The sequence below is a fragment of the Ceratosolen solmsi genome, unplaced genomic scaffold (assembly GCF_000503995.2).
Source record: "Ceratosolen solmsi marchali unplaced genomic scaffold, CerSol_1.0 scaffold7, whole genome shotgun sequence".
Classification (NCBI taxonomy): domain Eukaryota; kingdom Metazoa; phylum Arthropoda; class Insecta; order Hymenoptera; family Agaonidae; genus Ceratosolen; species Ceratosolen solmsi.
The window spans coordinates 16,218,084-16,237,706 of NW_011948413.1; the positions used below are offsets into that span (position 1 = coordinate 16,218,084).

Below are 19,623 nucleotides of genomic sequence, written 5' to 3' on the forward strand. Positions count from 1 at the left end.
CGATCGATTATTGTTAGCGGGGGATCGAGCGATTGGACGTCGATGGGAATTAGGATTACCCAGGGATATCGGTCTATCGTAGTATCCGAGGAAAATCGACGGCGATGGTGGTAGTGATGGTGACAATGACCTCGAGTCAATCAAGTCCACGAGGGCTAATTAAAGCAGCCAGTTGTCCCCTTTCTCGATTACCCCTTCATCCTCTCGGCTTCCGCCTGTTTCTCATTCCCCGACTCCTTCTCACCCCTTTACGCCCACCACTTATGGCCGTGTTTAAAGTGGCTACTCGAGGCGTCGATTTTCCCGGTACTCGAATATAACCGCGCTTGATACAACGGTAATACTGTAAATTAGCCTTCTAATTATTCCGATATTGCTCCTGTGTTTAAATCTTAATGCGACTTGTCAAGAATTTACAACAAGTCTTTAACAGGTGTGCTATTTGTCTCATAATTTGAACGGCAGACCAAAATAGATTAATTAATTAATCGCTTGACTCTCGCGATTCCTATAATTCCTAAACTCGTTTGATCGGTTCAACTAGATAAAAGTACAATCCTAAGTCACATTTAACGTAATTAATGATACTTTGTAGCTAAAAGTAGCCAGCCTCAATACTACTTTAGATATAAATGGTTTTAATTTGAAGAACAAGTGTCACTGATATTTTAATTACTTCCTGACCTTTATTTTTCATTTTCACAATACGTTTTAACGCGAATGAGGCTAAATTTTAATTTCGACAGGCATTTGTTCTGCTTTTCAACGTTCCAATGATTTCGAATTCTTCTCCCAAATACATCGTTTGTGTCTAGAGTTAACTTATTCACCTTTTAAAATAATTCGGCAATCGAAATCTAATTCGAGAATGGTTCAGAAAAATTCAAAACCCACGATATCTGTCTGTAAATTATCTCCTAGACGTTCAAATTGTTGGTTGGCATGCACTCCATAAACTGCACAGCGTTAACTTTCTTATAAATATTTAATTTGCCATCTATACAAAAAGTTATACTACAGCGATTGCCACGAGTGAGAGAGAGAAAGAGAGAGAAAGAACTACCGAAAGGCTTCGTCTCGAATTTCAATAACACGACTACACACCTCACTCCCCTCCCCCCGGTAAATCGTTGGTATCGTAACGCGCGGAGTTGGTGGCTAACGTGATTTAAACCGCAGCCTCGGTGCTGCACATGGTGAACAACGATCAAACTCAACGCCTCTCCTCGTTGATTATCGAAGCTCCCCGATGTCACGTATTTGTGCATGCAATGTTCGCAGGGTTCCTATCTCCTATCGTCTGTATACATAGAAGCATCGGATAATTACGAATTCATATGCAATTGGTGGTCGCCGGTGCGATCTTGGCCGCAGTGCTCTTACTTTGAAAACTGGTGCTCGCGAACGAAAGGGACATGAAAAATAAAGAGGAGGGCTATTCTGAATGTGGGTGGCGAACAGGGGAAGGGGGAATTATGCGGTCGGCTGTTGTTCGGAGCGGTGGCCACTCTCTGGTCGAAGCGTTACGAGGCCGTGCACTGACCGCTAAGTCCACCTGATATATCCAACCCCCTTTACGATCCTCGTTCACCGCCCTTCCCGCTGGCTCGGTCTCGACCGCTTTCCCGCATACTATAAAGCCCTTTCCTTTACACCAGACGTAGCCCAAGTTCTCCGGACCGCAAGCCGCAACGGGCTACTGCCTTGATTAAACGCGCCATAGACCGCCATTATCGCTGATTGCGCTAAACATTAACGGACTACGGATTTCCCTCTCTTTCTCCCTGCATACGCCTACGGGGCGCCTCGGGGAAGTCTCGCGTGGATTATACTTCTGCAAACGGAGTCACAGTTCCGAGCGTTGCACGTAAAATATGCGGGGAGTGGGAGTGACAGTGAGAGCGAATGAGGGGAATAAATGGTCCAGTGGGGTGACACGTGATTGCGACGCAAGAGTCGATGTCTCTTCCCCTTTCTGATTCTGCCTTTATGCTCGTCCGCTCTCTCATCATCCATGACCAAGGAGATGTATAATTTCATGTTTGATTACCGAGAGACTAATTTGTCTTCGATCAACGCAACCTAACTTTAGTTACCGCTCGAATTCCGAATGGTCATATCCTTGGTTCGACGGTGTTCGATTAAGGCTCATCGCAAGTGTTTTCCGTGTTCTTGAAAGAAGCGGTGGGATATTGGAGGCGAGAATTAGCTCCTTAATTAATTAACAAATTATTTTTAGCCAAAATGCTTGACTTGGATGGAAATTTTAATAAAAATACAAACAAGTTCTATAAGGAACTTAAGACGTGGGCAATTGTAGGGATGGCGCATGAGCAAATGAAGCAAAGTAAAAAATTTATATATGATCGGTACGAGAGAACAATCGATATTACTCCCTTTAATAGAAAATTGCAGCGCAAGCTGTGGAGGAAGGACTTTTAGGAACACGCTACTAAATCTGTATTGCGCTTCGATTAGTCATCGATACATATATCAGCCGTACGTACATTCAAGGATATAGAAAACAGGGTCCGAGAGCGAGAGAGAAGCGAAACAGGATGAAGAGTGTGAGGAATTATGTACGTAAAAATACATAGAGAAGACAAGTGGAAAAACCAGATATCATAGAAGTTAGTAACTATGGTTGTCCTGTTCTTTTTATCGTCAGTAAATACGTATACGTGAATGCGCGCTTGAGTCTAGAAAAGTAGTCCGTACATTCGCTTGTTCCCTATTTTCGCAGATATTCTCAACTGACCTCGTAATAATTACAAACTGTTTATAATTACAATAAAGGTGAAGTTTTAAAAATTTGTATGAAATTGTTTTTCCACGTAGTTGTGTTTACAATTTATTCGATAGATGGCTAGGTTAATTAAACATAAATATAAATTTTATCCTCGACTATTATTGGACGCCGTATTTTTATATTCATTACAAAATACTTAACTAAGTATATAATAGCAGTTAAGTATACTTTAAGGTTATCAATTTTAAGTAAACTTTTAACTCAACGCAATCACACAAAATGCGAAGAGTGCGATAAAGATAATGTTTATTTGCATCTGACAATTTCAGAATTTCTACAAAATCGGAACTTTCTTTTTATACGAGTACTAGCATTTTATATAATAATCTTGAAAATTACTTTTACCAATAAAATTATTTCTAAAGTATTTCCAAACGTGAATATAAGAATTTACTTAGTAATGCATACTGTAATCGACCGATTTACCAATAAGCCAATATTAGAAAAATAATAACTGATTAAATAAAATTAACAATTAATATTATGCTTATAATGTATTTATGATATCAAATTAAAATGGCTTTATGCAATGAAAAAAATTATTATCTATTAAATGAAATAACAGTTGTCCATATAATTACAACGCATAGAATGATCGTAGTCTCCATGTCACTGCCATTGTTCGCAAAACATTAAAATGAACGACACTAATGGCGGCAGCTCTAACAAGACTTAAGCATTCTCCAATTATTCGTTCTTTCAATTTCTCAACGATTCCACGTGAAATCAGTCGAGGAACGAGGTTGTATTCCTCCAGTACACGTCCCGCACTCTAATAATTGTCATTGAATTTGCCGCTCGACGAACATCAGAAGCACGAGACCGAAGCAAGCGACACCCGAAGGATGAAAATGATACAATAACTTCATACTCCTGCTCATCTTGCTCCTCGATGTCGTCGTCTTAGTCGCTGTGCCACAATCCTGCTCCCTCCATCTTCCCCGGAATAAATTATTGCACTCCCAACCAAGTTCCTCGTCTCCCCTAGAAAATCCTTGGAAGCTGCGGGCCGTAAAACAGCCATTTCTCGCGCTCGCGGCCGGCCGAGACAGCGGAAGAAAAGCCGAGGCACTACCTCGAGGCTCATTTAGTACATAACGTACGCGCGAGAACGTAATTAACGAAGGCGTTCCGCCGCTCCAGCCAACTCTGTATAACAAAGCGGAAATGCGGGATCTCGAGGGGTTACTTCACCCCCTTCTCAACCCTATCTCTTCTCATTTTCTTCCCATTCTCTCTGCGTCACGGGGAACGCGGTTGCCATATTTGACTTTGTTCTCTCTGACTGTGGAACTTTTCGTTTTTTCTTAGTTGATATTTCAAACTAAATCTGTCGCCTTTATTATTCTAGATGTATTTTCAACGCTTGGCCTCATTGTTTAATTGTCGAGCGATAAAGACAATTTGTCATTGATCTATAATATATATATATATATATATATATATATATATATATTATTAATTTGTTCGTTTGATAATTGACTTTTCATACAGATGAAATAACAAAGACAACTGTGAAATACTTGCAAATTTATTATGTTATTGCATTTTATGATATTTCATGCTATTTTATGCTATTTTATGATATACTGTACTTGAGATCTTATAATATATTCCTTTAAATAATAAAAATTACTCGATAAAGCTAATCCTCTTTCTTAATACAATATTGTGAGTAGTTTAGAATGAATTTATATAGACTCAATGGTTGCGTCAATCCAACATTTACATAACTAATAATAACATAAGTATGCTATCGTTCAGAATTATCAAACACCTTAATAACAATTACGTTTCAACGCTACTATACTCCGTATAGACTAAGCAAACATTTTCAGCCAACGCTCTAGTATTAGTACTAAAGAAACACTTAGCTATGATTTCAATGTCGCTTTCACTTTGTTAGCAAACATTTTAGTCGAACTCCTGTGAGAATCAAAACTTTCATAATGACAAATTTAGTAAAAACTCGACAGCCTTATATATTAGTGGCACACCTGTTAAACGAACTATTATTCTGTGATTTTTTAATTAACCTGACAAACTTGTCCCGCAATGCATCCAGAAGAAGCCTTCACTTAAATCGTACATCGGGTTTGCCTTCCTGCGAAACCCTAATTACTATTCTGCTGAAGACTTCATCCCCAGCTTCTTCAATAAGACGTCGACGCCTTGAACGATGTTAACTGTTCACACCACTGACTCCCTCCACACTCCTTCCGATATATCGCTAGGTGATAAAGTATGCGTACTTTCAGCAAAAAACTGAGCAAGAGGAGATTGTTAAACTTTCGATGAATTACATAAATCAGCTATTAATGCGTGGCAAGTGACTCGCCTTCGTTTTTTATTTTTTTGTTTTGTTTTATAACATGTTAGCTGTATTAAGATGTTGACGCCTACTGGAAGACGGAGAAAGAGCAAGTATTAATGGTTTAGTCGCTATCCTCGACTAATTATTACACTTGTAGTCGTTGAAATAATTGAAGACTAATTCGACTGTGATAAAAATAAATATTACTTCATTATTATGATGTCAAGATATAAATTTTAAGATTATATACTTTATAAAATTTCCATTTATATTCACATGACTGAATAATCAATTACAATTTTACTATTTTAACATTAACCATAATATGTAATTTTTTAAAAACAGCTTTACTGTATTTCCTAAACTAAAGTGGAGGGGGAGGGATGGTAAAAAAGCCAAAACATTTCATTTTAAAACTAACAACCAAAAATTTCGTAAATCGCTGAAACGTGCCGACAGCGAAGAAAAAGAAATTCAAATATTCATGTGAGCGAGGAAGAAATACGATAAAAAACAAGCAGCGACAGCAGAATGTAAAATAGTGGCACCCGAGTTTGGACGTTTAATATTGTCCGACCCTTTTCTTGAAATCCACGCGCACCCTTTTTTATTGCACACGGTTTTTTCTTCTCTCTATTCTTTTACTCTTTCGTTTCTAGCCGGTGTGAAAGAAAAATCCATTTAAAAGGACAAAATTAGTAAGAGTCGTCGAGTTCTTTTTTTACCGCAGCCTTGTCGTCGTCATCATCGTCGTCGTCGTCCTCGTCGTCGTCGTCGTCGTCGTCGTCGTCGTCGTCGTCGTCGATGGCAAATGGAATAATCCCACGATTTTCCAAGGGATATTCTTGGATGGAGAAAGGGAGAGACTTTCGAATTGCTCAAAGAGAAGGGGAACGGGTAGAAAATACGCTAGCGGGAGAGGAAGTCAGAGGATCATCGCCGAGTTAAACTCGGACGAGGTAATTCCCCGGCGCTATGAAAATCGTCCTTAACGACCGAGTTGGCGGACTTTTCTCTCTCTCTCTCTCTCTCTCTCTCTCTCTCTCTTATCTCAGTCTGTCTCTGGTGGTCTTTGTCTACGCGGCGCGAGGAAGACGTGAACGACATTTCTTTTGAACGCCTTTCTCACCGGGTCGTGCATAGAAATGAAAGCGAATAAAGCGGTCGCTAAAGCGTAAGGTAGCGGAAATAAGAAAGAGGAGGGCAAAGAGATAAAAGGACGATGCGCGTAGTGGTTATTTGTTCGAACGCTGCCGACGAGTTTGAATCTACAATGGGATGTTTCACAGACGGAGTAGATTCACTTTTTTTACTACAAAGAGTTTTTTTCTTTTCAGCTCTGATTTTATAGGCGTTCGTTCGTTTTTCACATAATTATATGGCTTTGACCTTTTGTAAAATCAAATCTAGCTTAAGTATATGCGATAGTTTTATTACAAATTCTTCATATAAAAGAATATACTTGAAATTGACTGCTAATATTAATAATTCAAATATTCAAGCATTCTTATTCTAAAACAAGTTTCACATAAATTTCAATAAAAATCTCTTTACTTTTATGTGATAATCATCATGATAATGTTCAGCACTAAATTGTTGCCCTATCTTTTCTTGAATTTTTTCAAACACCTTCCATAATTCTGCTTAGTATCATTAAAATGATTGAAAAATTATGCAATTTTAATTAAACATTAAGAAAGGATGTTTAAGCTATAAAAATAATACCTTACTTTCAATGGCAATTGATCAATACAGCGTAAATTATCGATTTTTTCATTGAGTATTGAAAATTCAAACACATTTCTATAAAGTAAAACAAAATACCCCCCAGTGTAAAGCCCATTACATCAAAGATTCATTATTCCAATGATTGTTGGTTCTATCGGTCGTCTGGCAGCATAAAGAGGGCTGGCGACAAGAGGGGTGAGGTAGAAAGAGAGATCGGTATATAAAATATGCGAGGCGGTGCGCGTTAAAAGTGTGAAATAGGGAGAACGGCGAGATTTTTCCGCGGGGGTTGTAAGCGACATCTTAACGATACCCCAGACAATACATGCAGCGTACGCGCCCCCGACCCTCGTATAATGTGGCATTGATAGCCAAACATAAAGCTAACATATTTGGTAGTTGGCTTTGAAGAAATTGCTGCATTGAAAACCTAGAGTATAAAAATAAACTGCGAGGAGGAAGAAAGTTGGGGGCTTAATGACGAGGTAATTCTTCATTGGGCGCGATTGTGAAGTCTTGTTAACGGGCGACAGACTTTATTAGTAACTTATAATACTTTTTACAACCGTTGGTTTCGATAATAAGTTACTTGAACGAGAACAAGTGCTAAAAAATATTCTTTTCAACAATTTAATCAGACTTGTTAGCAGATTAATGACAATTGCCTAATTAATCATGTGAACGTGACGTATATCTTTTAACGCAAATAGAACAATTGGACAATGTGGACAATTTTAGCTTAATATCTCTTTAAATTGGATACACATATTGGTTAGTTTAGTAAGCGAACAGTCGGAGCGCTTCTTCAGCGTTGTGTTGAGAACATACACGCAATCAATTAATCTACATCCCAATATCGAGAAATTCGCAATTCTCGTGAGAGCTTCTACTATGTTGAATCAAATATTCATGTAGTGTAATCAGTTAGCATACAAAGTTTCGAAGTAGTTGAGCGATGTTGGCGGGTTAAGTCGATCGGTACAGCGCTTATCAATTAAACAGTCATCGCGACATGTTTCCAATGTCAGCATGGCAAATTCAAAATCAACCGTGATTAATAAGACAGGTGGTTTGCAAATGTTACGTTGAACTACTTCTTAAAGCTTATTTATCGCACAAGGTGACTAAAACGAATTGTATTAATGCTGGCTGCCCTCGAGTTGATTATGTGATGCTTTTACGCTCCTCTGGGACAATATCTCCCTTCACCCTCGTCCAATATGTAGGGAAGCAGGATCTGGGGATGAGTAAGTGGGTTGGAATGATGGGAAGCAAAAGGGAATAGGAAATATAAAGTTTTATGCTTATCCTCGCTATAAAATATTGTTCCTCAAGTATGACATTCGTATTTCTTCGTTACGCATTCTAAGATTTTTTTTTCAACAACTCATACTTTACTTAATATTATTCCATTTGTCTCTATTTAATTGTGTTCATACATATATTCTTCCCCTATACGATTCTTCCCCTTTTATTTATTAATGATTTTCTTACTTCAATATTACCATCCTCCCGTATAAGCGCTATGATTATTCTAATATTAAGTTAAATTTTTAAATACATCTATCTCTAAGGCTTAATAATAATATTTTCGCAAAAATAAGTTTTTTTCTTAAACGGTACGTTAATTTTTAAATTTAGGGTATTAATAAATTTTTTATTTAGCATACTGACAAATGTTCACTAGTAATTTGTTTTGGATTAATAAATGATTATCAGTATTCTATCGAACGTTACTTTTGTTCGATCAAAAATGCAGTTTATATCAATGTCCAATTATTAAATTCAATTTTTTCCCCTCATTTTTAATTAAGCAACTTTTGTGATAAATGTTGAGAAATTATCGAATATAACGACGTGCACTTTATAGGTACTTGTACTTTAATAGAAACGGTAAGCTAAACGATGAGCAATTCGCTTTTAGGAATTATTTTTGAAATTGCTTTAGTACATACGTTTATTATAAACGTGTTTGTTTTGTATAATAATATCATAAAAGAATGGTTTATTTAATTAGTATGTGATATCAAAAAGAAAATCGGCATAATTACTTCGAGAAACTAAACGTTTAAGATCTAAGGTGTTAATTTATTCCGGCAAGATTAAATTAATCGGTCGGTCAGTGAAAATTCAAATTCAGCGAATGTATAAAGTTTATACTCAATTACAGTTCATTAAAATAAGTAACGCGTAAAAGGAGTTAGTTAAACTATGTTAGTTCGTAAACAAGTAACTACCGTTCATTTAAGGAATACTCGGAAAATATATGTAATAGGAGTAAATCGTAACAGTCATCAAATCATTACTCAAACCATGTAGCAAACGCACAAAGTTATAAATAACTCCGAGGCACGAGGTGACTCCGGAAAAATACACCACTGTTTCGTATCCAGTTCCAACGAATGCCTATTCCACATAAACTCTCCATTGTAAACTCTCTTTACGATACCACGCTTTCGCCGTCTTCGTCCCCTGCCCTCGCCCAACGCAATTCGCAGAGCTTTAGAAATCGCTGCCGCAGCTTTCTCTATCGCCGCCCTGTAAAACAAAATGAAATGCAAGAGAAAGCAACCCCGCTGAAAAGTACGGCCACGTCGCAGGCGAGCAACAAAATGATTTAAATCTCAATGTTTAACGATCCGTTAACGAGAGAAGCGCGAGCGAATCTCGACTCCTTTTTTTCCTTCTTCGCCCGTATAATATGCGTCGCATTCATAAAATCCGCCATAAAGCAGGACGCTAATGGAGACTGTCTCACCCACCCCCATCTCCACTCCCCCACCTCGCTTAGCCACCACCCGCGCCACACTCGAACGAAGACAAATACCCGTCGCGCATTTTAATACGGATGCTGCGATGACGCGTATACGTGTACGCGCTCATGCATTGTACAGCGCCTTGGAGAGCCTTTAAGAGACGCGGCTCGTAAAGGCGACTCATGACAGTCGTAAAAGCACTAAAAGACTCTTGTTGCTCCTCTCGCACGGTAATGCGGGGCACTCCTTTTCTCTCTCAAGGAGCGGAGATGGCTGAGTTCGTCCCCTCTCTCTCTCTCTCTCTCTCTCTCTCTCTCGGCCTTTTTTTCAAAGGATGGTCTACCCTACCTCTGCTTGTAAAGACTTTTAAAGAGCCGCAACCCACTTCCTTTTCTTTCCTCTTTTTTCCTCCTCCTCTGCTTCCTCTGTTTCGCCTTTATTCGGGCTTGACGATAATTGTGCGACCTGCTCGGCATGTATATTAGTAAATAAATATTAACGGCTGAGCGAACGGTTTCATTGGTGCGTGTTTTGTAAAAAGGAAATTTTGTAAAAGAAATAATTGTCATGCTAAGTGTAATTAGCGGTGTGATATTTCTGTTTAAATGCAAGAACAATTCGGGTTGAGACATTCAAAAATCTCACAGGTGCTTCTCAAAATTTTGATCTTTTTTTAAAAGACGTTCGAGAAGATAATTAAACATACTCTCGAAAAATCGATTCAAAAGAGACATTATAATTTAAAGAATTTTAAACATTTGTCCTCTAATTTGAAATCAAATAGCTTATGAATATATTTTTTATATATATGCATGCAAACATAAAAACGTGCGCACGCGCACACGCAAATCATAACGTTACGTAAAATACAAATCGTTCATCGAATACAAGAAGAATATATGCTAAACTTCCTTTATTCCTCTATTCACACGACGCGTAAGTTTGAAATTTCCACGCTAACTAACTTCCAATTAAATTGTTATCCAAACTTTATAATCTTTTATAGATAATTAATAATAATAAATTAAATAGCTTGTAATGATAATAGCTGCATAATGTAAATGTTAAATTCAAAGATTTCCAATTTTACAGGCTATTTAATAAAATTATTATCGTATGTTATTGACATCTGTCATTGAACCGCAATAAGCAATTTTCAAATAAAAGAATTTATTCACTGTAGAAAAATAGCTTGTGAAATTTCGACAGCCAATCGACGATAAAGTAAGAAAGTAGTTGAATTTGAAAGGCATTGCAATGCATACATGCACTTGATTACCTGTAAGTGGTGTCAAACAGACTTACCTAGATAGAAAAATATTCAAAGCTTTATTGACTCTCATAATAGTTTTCACGATTTTTTCATTGAAATAAGCTTGGATTTTCTATTTGAACAGCTATTTGGTTCGATTTCTGCACATACGCGAAAACTTTATAAAATTTGAATAATGAATAACTTTTATAATTTCGAAATGTGATGAATTATAAATTTTCAGACAACATATTTCTTGCGACTTGGTTGATTCCAATAGTACACTGGGTATTCAGTAGTAAGTGACTTTTATATCACTTTCTTCACTTATCTAACTTGAAGAAATAAGCGCGATGAATAGGTATAAAAAGATTGAGAGCGGCAGCACGGTATAGCAAATGCGATTTTAAAAAAAGACTAGCCGAGCTTTATGGGCGCTTCTTTCACGGAAGGAAAGGAGCAACGAATGTTCCCTACGGAGGTCCGCGATATCGGCGAGAATTTTAAGAGCCATTTGCTAGGAGAAAAAGTCGAGACCAAGGGGGGTGAAAGTACGAGAGTTTTACGCTTCACCTGCGCGTTTGAAAAATCCAATTCCGACGTCACCCAACATTAAGTCTTCCTGTTAACGTTAATGTCCCTCGTAAATAAAATCCATTCGTGTGCTTGCTTCAACGAGAAAATGCATCAGGTTGCTCCTGCATGCCGCAACCATTCCTACAAGGACCGATACGTTGCGTTTAAGGGGTCGAGGTAGACAATACCGGCACTAACTGCACGTCCTATTGTACCGACCATATACTGATAAACGCCTTTAATCGCACGCTCAATAGCATTGATTTTAACGAAATTTATATTCAATGCTACAACAAATTGAAATAGTTGTCTTTTCCATAATTAATTAATTAATAATTTTAATTCGAACCAGTGATTATTGTATGTAAAGCGGGCTACTTGCAAGCATAACGATCTTTATCTGATTTTGCGTATGTCGGCAATTTTGCGTGATAAATCTGTCAAAACAACTATAAAACGAAGGACAATCGTGGAATAGTGCAATAAGGTGAAATATAGTTAGTTGCGATCACGAATCGAGTGAAAAGTGCTGGCACGATTACAGATCCGAGGTAACGTAAAGGGGCTGCACGTGACAACTCGAACGAACGATTTACGAAAAAGTAAAGAGCTAAAAAGATATCTCTGTATTGTAATCGTAATTTTTAGCGTATATATTTTCCCACCAGCTCTGCTGCCAAAATCAAATAGTCTACAAGGCATTGAGTTTACATAGAGGCGAAATTATCGTATTTTATTGTCGCGTCGGTTTTCTCTGTTTTAAGAATTAAAAACGTACAATTTGAGTCTGAAAGCAGACGAAACATAATTATTTTTTTGATAATAAAATTTATAGGCGGTATTTAATCATTAAAATATTTTTAAACAATTTTACAGATAAAAGATGATTACATATATTCATTGATAAAGAAACTTTTAAATACGTTATATATTTACCTTGAATTTAATATCGGATTTAAAATTGGAAAAAATAATGTTCTTAATTATAATGAATCGTAGTAATTTATTTATTAATTTCACGAGTTCCTGATTATTTTAATAAACTATTCTTTAAAATTCCCAGTGTACTATTTCTTATCCAGTATCGTCAACAATGATATTATTTGCCATCTATTACATAAACAAATTGCTTAAATTCAATCAGTGCTGTGACTCTGTTAATAAATTATCATCAAGACTATTATATATTTAACCTATTATTTCTTATTTAACGCAACATGCAATGGAGCTTCATATGCGATTAAAGAAAAATTTATTCACTAATAACATCCATTTATAATGAAAAATGTAATATCTATGTATTATCATTATTTATTTATTGGACATTTTGTGTAGAACAACAAAAATTTAAGCGTGCAACTCTCACTTCAACCGCGAAAATTCCATTCGCATCGTTTCAATAACGAAAACTCCATAAGTCTACAATACTTTCGTTCCGATTCATTATGCGAATAGCTATCGCTTCTCTTTCACGCTTATTAAATCAATCAATCTTCCTTTTACGCCGGTTCCCGCCCGTTTTCCATTCCTTTTTTTCCACGGAGCTCTCCAACATTTTTCCGGCTCTTCTCTTCAGCATCTCTGTGCCATTTTCTCGGCAACAGCAACGTTCAGCCCCTTTTTCTCTTTTCTCTCGTCGACGGCAGTACTCGTCGGTTCGTTCATTATTCATTTACCGGTTTAACGAGCTCGTCCGCAAAAAAGCGACGCGCCCCGGTCGATAGCGATTCCGCGCTTTGACATCCTTTTTCCTCCTATCTTCCGCTCTCTCGTATCCTTTTTCCTAGCTCTCCATCTTTCTTGCTATATGCCGTTCGTGTACATGTGCAGACTCAGACTCCGCTTTGTTATACTTGCAGAATTTTTTCATTTCATAGATATCAAACAATAGCGAGTTTCCAGTTATTTCATTATCACAACTATCATTATTATCATAAGGATTGTTCTTATTTCGCTTATTAAATAATAAACCAGTGTGCTTTTTCAATGTTGAATAATCTGTGCAAATTATAAGAGATATTAAAAAAACAATTAGCACATCTTGTCTAATATTTATCGTGTAATCATATTTTTTTAAGGTAATAATTATTGATTTTCATAGATCAATCGCCAAAATTAGGTAATTGGTATTTTAGTAACTTTGATATGAGACACTGAAAAAGAATTATATCGAAAATAAACCATTTCGATTTTAACATAATCGATATATTAATAAAATATATATACCGATTCCTAAAAAAATGAATAGATATTATTTAATGTTTGTAAATAATAATATAAAATGAAGTAGTTAGAGAAATCAATAATTAAACAGTCTGCTAAATTAGCAAACACTTTATCCGTTATATGCGGAATATGCGATGAAATAAAATTTCATTCTGTTTGAAGCAAATTAGAAAAAATAGGACGATAGAAAGTTACCGATAGTAATGACGTTCAACGACATAAGATGCAATTCTCTAATATAAGAATCATCATCAACATCGCCTGATGTTCAATCAACACTTTTGGATCATAATCCAATAGAAATCCCTGTTCGTACATAAGCTATTCCTTTTCGTTTTTTTTTTTGGCTCTCTTTTCTCCGCTTTTTACCAAGCAATGAAGGAATAAAGTATTTCTCTACATTCGTATCCGGAATAAACAGAGAATCGACTTTGCCATCTAATTTGACTCAACTCTGGTTTTTTTTCAGGCTTTCAACTCGTCTATGCCACGTTGCAGTTTCCTGGCATACAACTATGTTTGCTAGATGAATCGAAAAAAAAGGGAATAGAAGGGGTAGAATAGAAGAGCGTAGAATAATCGGAGGGAGAAGAAATGACCGATAGTGAAAAAGCCAAAATACAAAAAAGGAGATAGAGAGAGAGAGAGAGAGAGAGAGAGAGAGAGAGGTAAATTGCAATAGCAATGATGAAGGGGGAAAAACCAAGAGCAAAATTTGCTATTGGAAAAATTGAGCTTTCCGTGCCTGAAGCCGAAGCTTCGCGTGCGTAACTGTGCGATGTCACCTCATACCTTCGCTGTTAGTCTCTCACAACTCTCTCTCTCTCTCTCTCTCTCTCTGTCTCTCTCTCTATCTCTCTCTCTCTCTTTCTATCTCTCCATCTCTGTTGCCTTCATCATTTCGCTTTATCTTTATTCTGCAGTAGCACCACGTCCCTCTCGTCTTTAAAATGCTGCGCGGAAAATGAACGACTGGAGTACCGCCACCATGTGACGTGTGGCTCTTTTTTCATTTGCTTTCATTCGCTTGCTTTTCTTTTTGTCAAGACTCGAGATTTTTTGCGAGCAGCTTTCTTTTTATCTTTATTGACCACGGAACATGGCCGGATTTTTATCCGAGTGAAAAATTTAGTTCTCTGTCTCTCTCTCTCTATCTCTCTCTCTCTTTCTATCTCTCCATCTCTGTTGCCTTCATCATTTCGCTTTATCTTTATTCTGCAGTAGCACCACGTCCCTCTCGTCTTTAAAATGCTGCGCGGAAAATGAACGACTGGAGTACCGCCACCATGTGACGTGTGGCTCTTTTTTCATTTGCTTTCATTCGCTTGCTTTTCTTTTTGTCAAGACTCGAGATTTTTTGCGAGCAGCTTTCTTTTTATCTTTATTGACCACGGAACATGGCCGGATTTTTATCCGAGTGAAAAATTTAGTAAGAATTATCATGTTGTATTTTTGGTCTTGTATGCGTGTGTCAAATTTTATCTTGAATATCTTATTACGCGGTCCATTTTTTATTATTAGTGTATTTTGTGTCATCCAGTATTTACGTTAAGTTTAATTATTACGTTGGCTAAAATCATTGAGATAAACATACGTTAAACCTCAAGGACTATAATTATTTGAATATTCAAACATTTAAACACTAATTATAATATAAATTTTTGTTATGCAAAGAAAATAAACTTTTCATTAATTTCTTCTGATATCGAAACGATTTCATCGTTTTTTCATTATTAAGCCTTATTGTATAACGGGATAGGATTTTCTTTTATAAAATTATTATTCACTAATAAAAAATAAAAAAATATTTAACTTAACGCGATAATAATTCATTGATGCCATTTTTAACTGAATCTAAAAGCTTTATTATAGAAAGGTCTATGTATAAGCACGCAATTGTTTACTACATATGCCCAGATGCTTAAATATTAATTTGATTTTACGTAATTATATGCACGTATTAATCTAACGATATCAACTGTAAAAACATGACAGGAAGGGGCAGGATGAGAGTGATTTGGAATAAGTTACGCGCGGAGCAGAGACGACTTGTATAGCTCACCAATATCTCCTTCTTTTTCTCCCTTATGCATCTCTCTTTATCTTTGGATAGGGCAAAACAGCAAAATCAAATCATTCCCGGTGGCTGGCGATATTTTTCATGCGTGAATTTTCCAAATCCATACCTCGCACCTCCACCACTATGTATATACTACGTATCCATATAATATGAAACGTATATACGCACAATATATACACGTAGTACAGGCACATAGGCAATCTGCCTTTTTCATAACGTTTAATATCGCCTCTGGATTCGTGAGCACGAATTGGCGCTTTTACAAATACACCCGCTATAGTGGAAGATGGTGGATGCATCCGCGCTTGCATTTATTTCGGGCGTAAATAATCAGTCTTGCGCCCTATCACGTCATCGTTATATGCAAAACTGATACATCCATTGATTACGAGAGTGAGCGAATGAGGGAGCAAATGAAAGAAGGAGAGAGAAAGAACGAGGATCGGCAGATCCGCTTATCGAAAATCATTCAGTTGCGAGGGCGCAATCGCTTAACAGTGTTTTTCCGATCTCTGTATTTGTTCGGCTACCCCTTTTTAAATAACCAAATGAAAGCGCACATGGAGCAACGACCCTCGGCGCATAATAAGATGTTTCTCGTTATCTTTTTTTGTTCTCCAAATGATACTTCTTTTTATAGGGAGTAAAGATTATAGTGAAAGTACATATTTTCAATTATTATTTGCATAACATTTTCAAAAGCATCTATTCAGTCGAAGCGTGCTGTTTTGATACACGTAGCAGTTCCCGGTCTCCAAGAAGCCTGAAATTAATTCAGATTATGATTCTTGTTAAATTTTTTAATCGTATGATACGAGTTCATGAATTATTAATTGCGAAACGGCTACTCGGTGAAGTAAATTACGAAAATTAGATTTCCAAGCTATGTTTACTACTACTGTAATTAGTAATAATCATTATTAGAATAATTTAGCCGCATGACTGGTTGCGATTGCACAAACTTTCTACAAAATTAATAGAGCCGCATTAAAGGGAATAAAGATTGCGGTCAATTTATTCTACACTACTTGAAATTCGCATCACATAGCAATTGCATTACGTGCGTAAACGTTTTCACTCAGCACCTAATGAGAAAGACTTGATAAAAAAATATTCGATCTCAAATAACTAATTCATTAGAATTAATGATAAAATTTGATGAAAAACCTTAGGCTAAGTTTATTTTTCAGGCTAAGCAACACATATGGATCTCGTTCGACATCCGAATTTGCATACACGAACGATCCCTTGAATTTCTCTCCTTTCCGATGTGACCCTCTCGCCACGACCGGTGACGACGAAGTTCGCATGTTAATTGCTTCCGCTGAAACAAGCTCCTACTACTTTTACTGTTTACGGAAATTCTCCACGAACAGGCGCTTAGCAAACGAGTAATATTCGCGTGCATACGAATGCTTTCTTATTTTTTCCAAATTGCTATGGGCTTAAACAAGCAACCGAAAGACAAGGTGAGAAAGTGGGGGAAGATTGCGAAAGAGCAGGAGAAAGGGGGATCATGTTGCATAGTAGCTCGTGCATCAGTAATGCTTAGCAATAAATAATAATCTCTTGTTTGTCGAGATTTGGCTTTTTCAAGGCAATTATTGAATGTGTCAACCGAGCTGAATGTTATTTTACGAATAATGATGCTTACGATTTCATGGTTTTATTGAAACAGAGGAAAATACGCTTTGCTGGAAATTAATTCATTAGCAAATTATTTTAAGTATTTTATGAATGGAAAAATAGACGCGATTCTATACAATGTATTTTATGCTAATATTTTTTAATCAAAATTTACGTGAAAATACCGTGAAATGTCCAATATGCGGGCATTTTCATTTCAAATTTTATTATTGACATTAATATTAAGAATTATTACATCCGATTAAGCGTATAATATAAAATGAAAAAATAAATTATTACGTATTATTATTTACGTATTATTATTATTTACTTTAAAATGAATGTCAAATAACATTAACGTAATTATAAAATAATTATTAACTATATACTTTTGCCCTTTTGCGAGTGCGAACAAGGAAATATAATAATAAAATATGTATAATGAAAATCTCAGAATATTTGCAATAAAAGAATGCTTAAACTAATCAGTAAATATTTTTCCATAAGTGAGTTTTATTTGATGAATGCTACATAAATAGTGCCGGTGAAAAATACATTTTCACGCTGTGACGCATATTACCTTTGCGGAATATACTGGCTAAATTGAAATATTAAATACAAATAGCTTTTAGTGATAAAGTAATTTCTTCACTAAATATTAATTTTATAATACGCAGTATATTAACGACAATTGTTAAGTAATATATTTGTTAAATTACTATTAATTAAAGTCATCTGTAAGTAATAGGATTATTTTATAATTAATATTAAAACAAAATTGAAAACCTTTATTCTCAAACCAAAATTCTACTATACTTTTTATAAAATGTCCGTACATCTAAATATATACACTATAGTTCAATTTTACTTTTTATTAAAAATTTAGTTTTATTAAAAAGCCACATATTTCAAAAAATACAATTCTATATTATGTATGCTAATAATGCTTTCTAATAGGCCATATTGTTTTTCTTTCTTGTTTTTTTCTTATATCTGTGCATGAAAATGTAACAATGTCAATTGTAATTTACATAAATATATTAACATTAGTATATTATTGACCTGCATCAACTTCTATAATTTATCAGCCATAAAATTTCACCGCTTTCAAAAATACAAATACACAAATTTTACATTCAATTGCGAATCTATCGCAAAAATGTACTCCGATAAAAACAGTTAACGATGATCGCAAAGTACGATACCGCAGGTTGTAATAAAATTTATAAATGCTCGTGGTGCGTTAAATGAGATTACATTGGTGCTACATAAAAGTAATTATCTCAACAAAGAGGCTAACAACAATTATATCGTCTGATCCGTCTCCTCCTCCCCCCTCACTCTCTCTCTCTCTCTCTCTCTCTCTCTCTCTCTGTCTGTTTGTCTGTCTGTCTATGTTTCTTTTCATCTAAGCGTGCACGTATCTGTATGACATACCTACATTTTAATACGAAATCAAGCAGCACAAGAGACATGTTTATTAATTTAATATCTTAACAATCTTATGGAATATTATTTTTATCTAGAACAATCTCGACCCTATGGCGGTCTTTAAAACGAACTCGTGCACCCCTTGAGCGCTCTTTATCCGAATTACCGGTGCGCATGAAAAGCACAAAGGGCTGCACGCTCGATATAAATGCATTAAATATTTATTAACCGATAGGATCGGACGAGGGCGCGTGCAGAGCGATTAATCGCCAGCTGCGACGTAGCATAGGTGTCGAATTTACGGCGAGAATCGATTGCATGGACGCACACACGTGAACGACATTGTTGTTCCTGATGCTCAGCAGAACTCACGCGATTGCGTCGCTTTCGTTTTCCAGTAATAATTAGGAGTAAAAGACAAGGGGAATATTTTTGCGTAATGTTAATGAGAATTAACGGGTCCGTGGCTGAGGCCAAAGCAGACCGATCGCGGACCGTACGAGCAAATAATAGTGGGGCCCGATTCTACCTCCGCTCCCCTCCTACTTGAGAATTAATATCTGTGCATAGATAGCCACTATGCATGTGCGTGAGCGCGCGCGCACGCGCGCGCATTTGTTTTCACTGGCTTTATATTATTAACGTGTTAGTGCAGTTTACGATGATAATAATATGCGTGCATTATACTTATGTTCACGACTTTGATTTTAACTGTCACGGCGTTGAGTGGTATTGATTATTGGAACAAAACACATATAAATTTTACACCTTCGTTTTTTCAAGCGTACAACGTTATTATGACATTTACCAACGCCTTTTAACTGC

The 19,623-nt window shown here is 36.3% G+C and overlaps 1 protein-coding gene across 4 annotated transcripts in view; it reads right to left on the reverse strand.

The window, feature by feature from the left end:
- LOC105367561 (protein groucho) overlaps positions 1-19,623 on the reverse strand; it is a 169,149-nt gene that overhangs the window by 77,184 nt on the left and 72,342 nt on the right. The gene's annotated exons all lie outside the window — the stretch shown is intronic.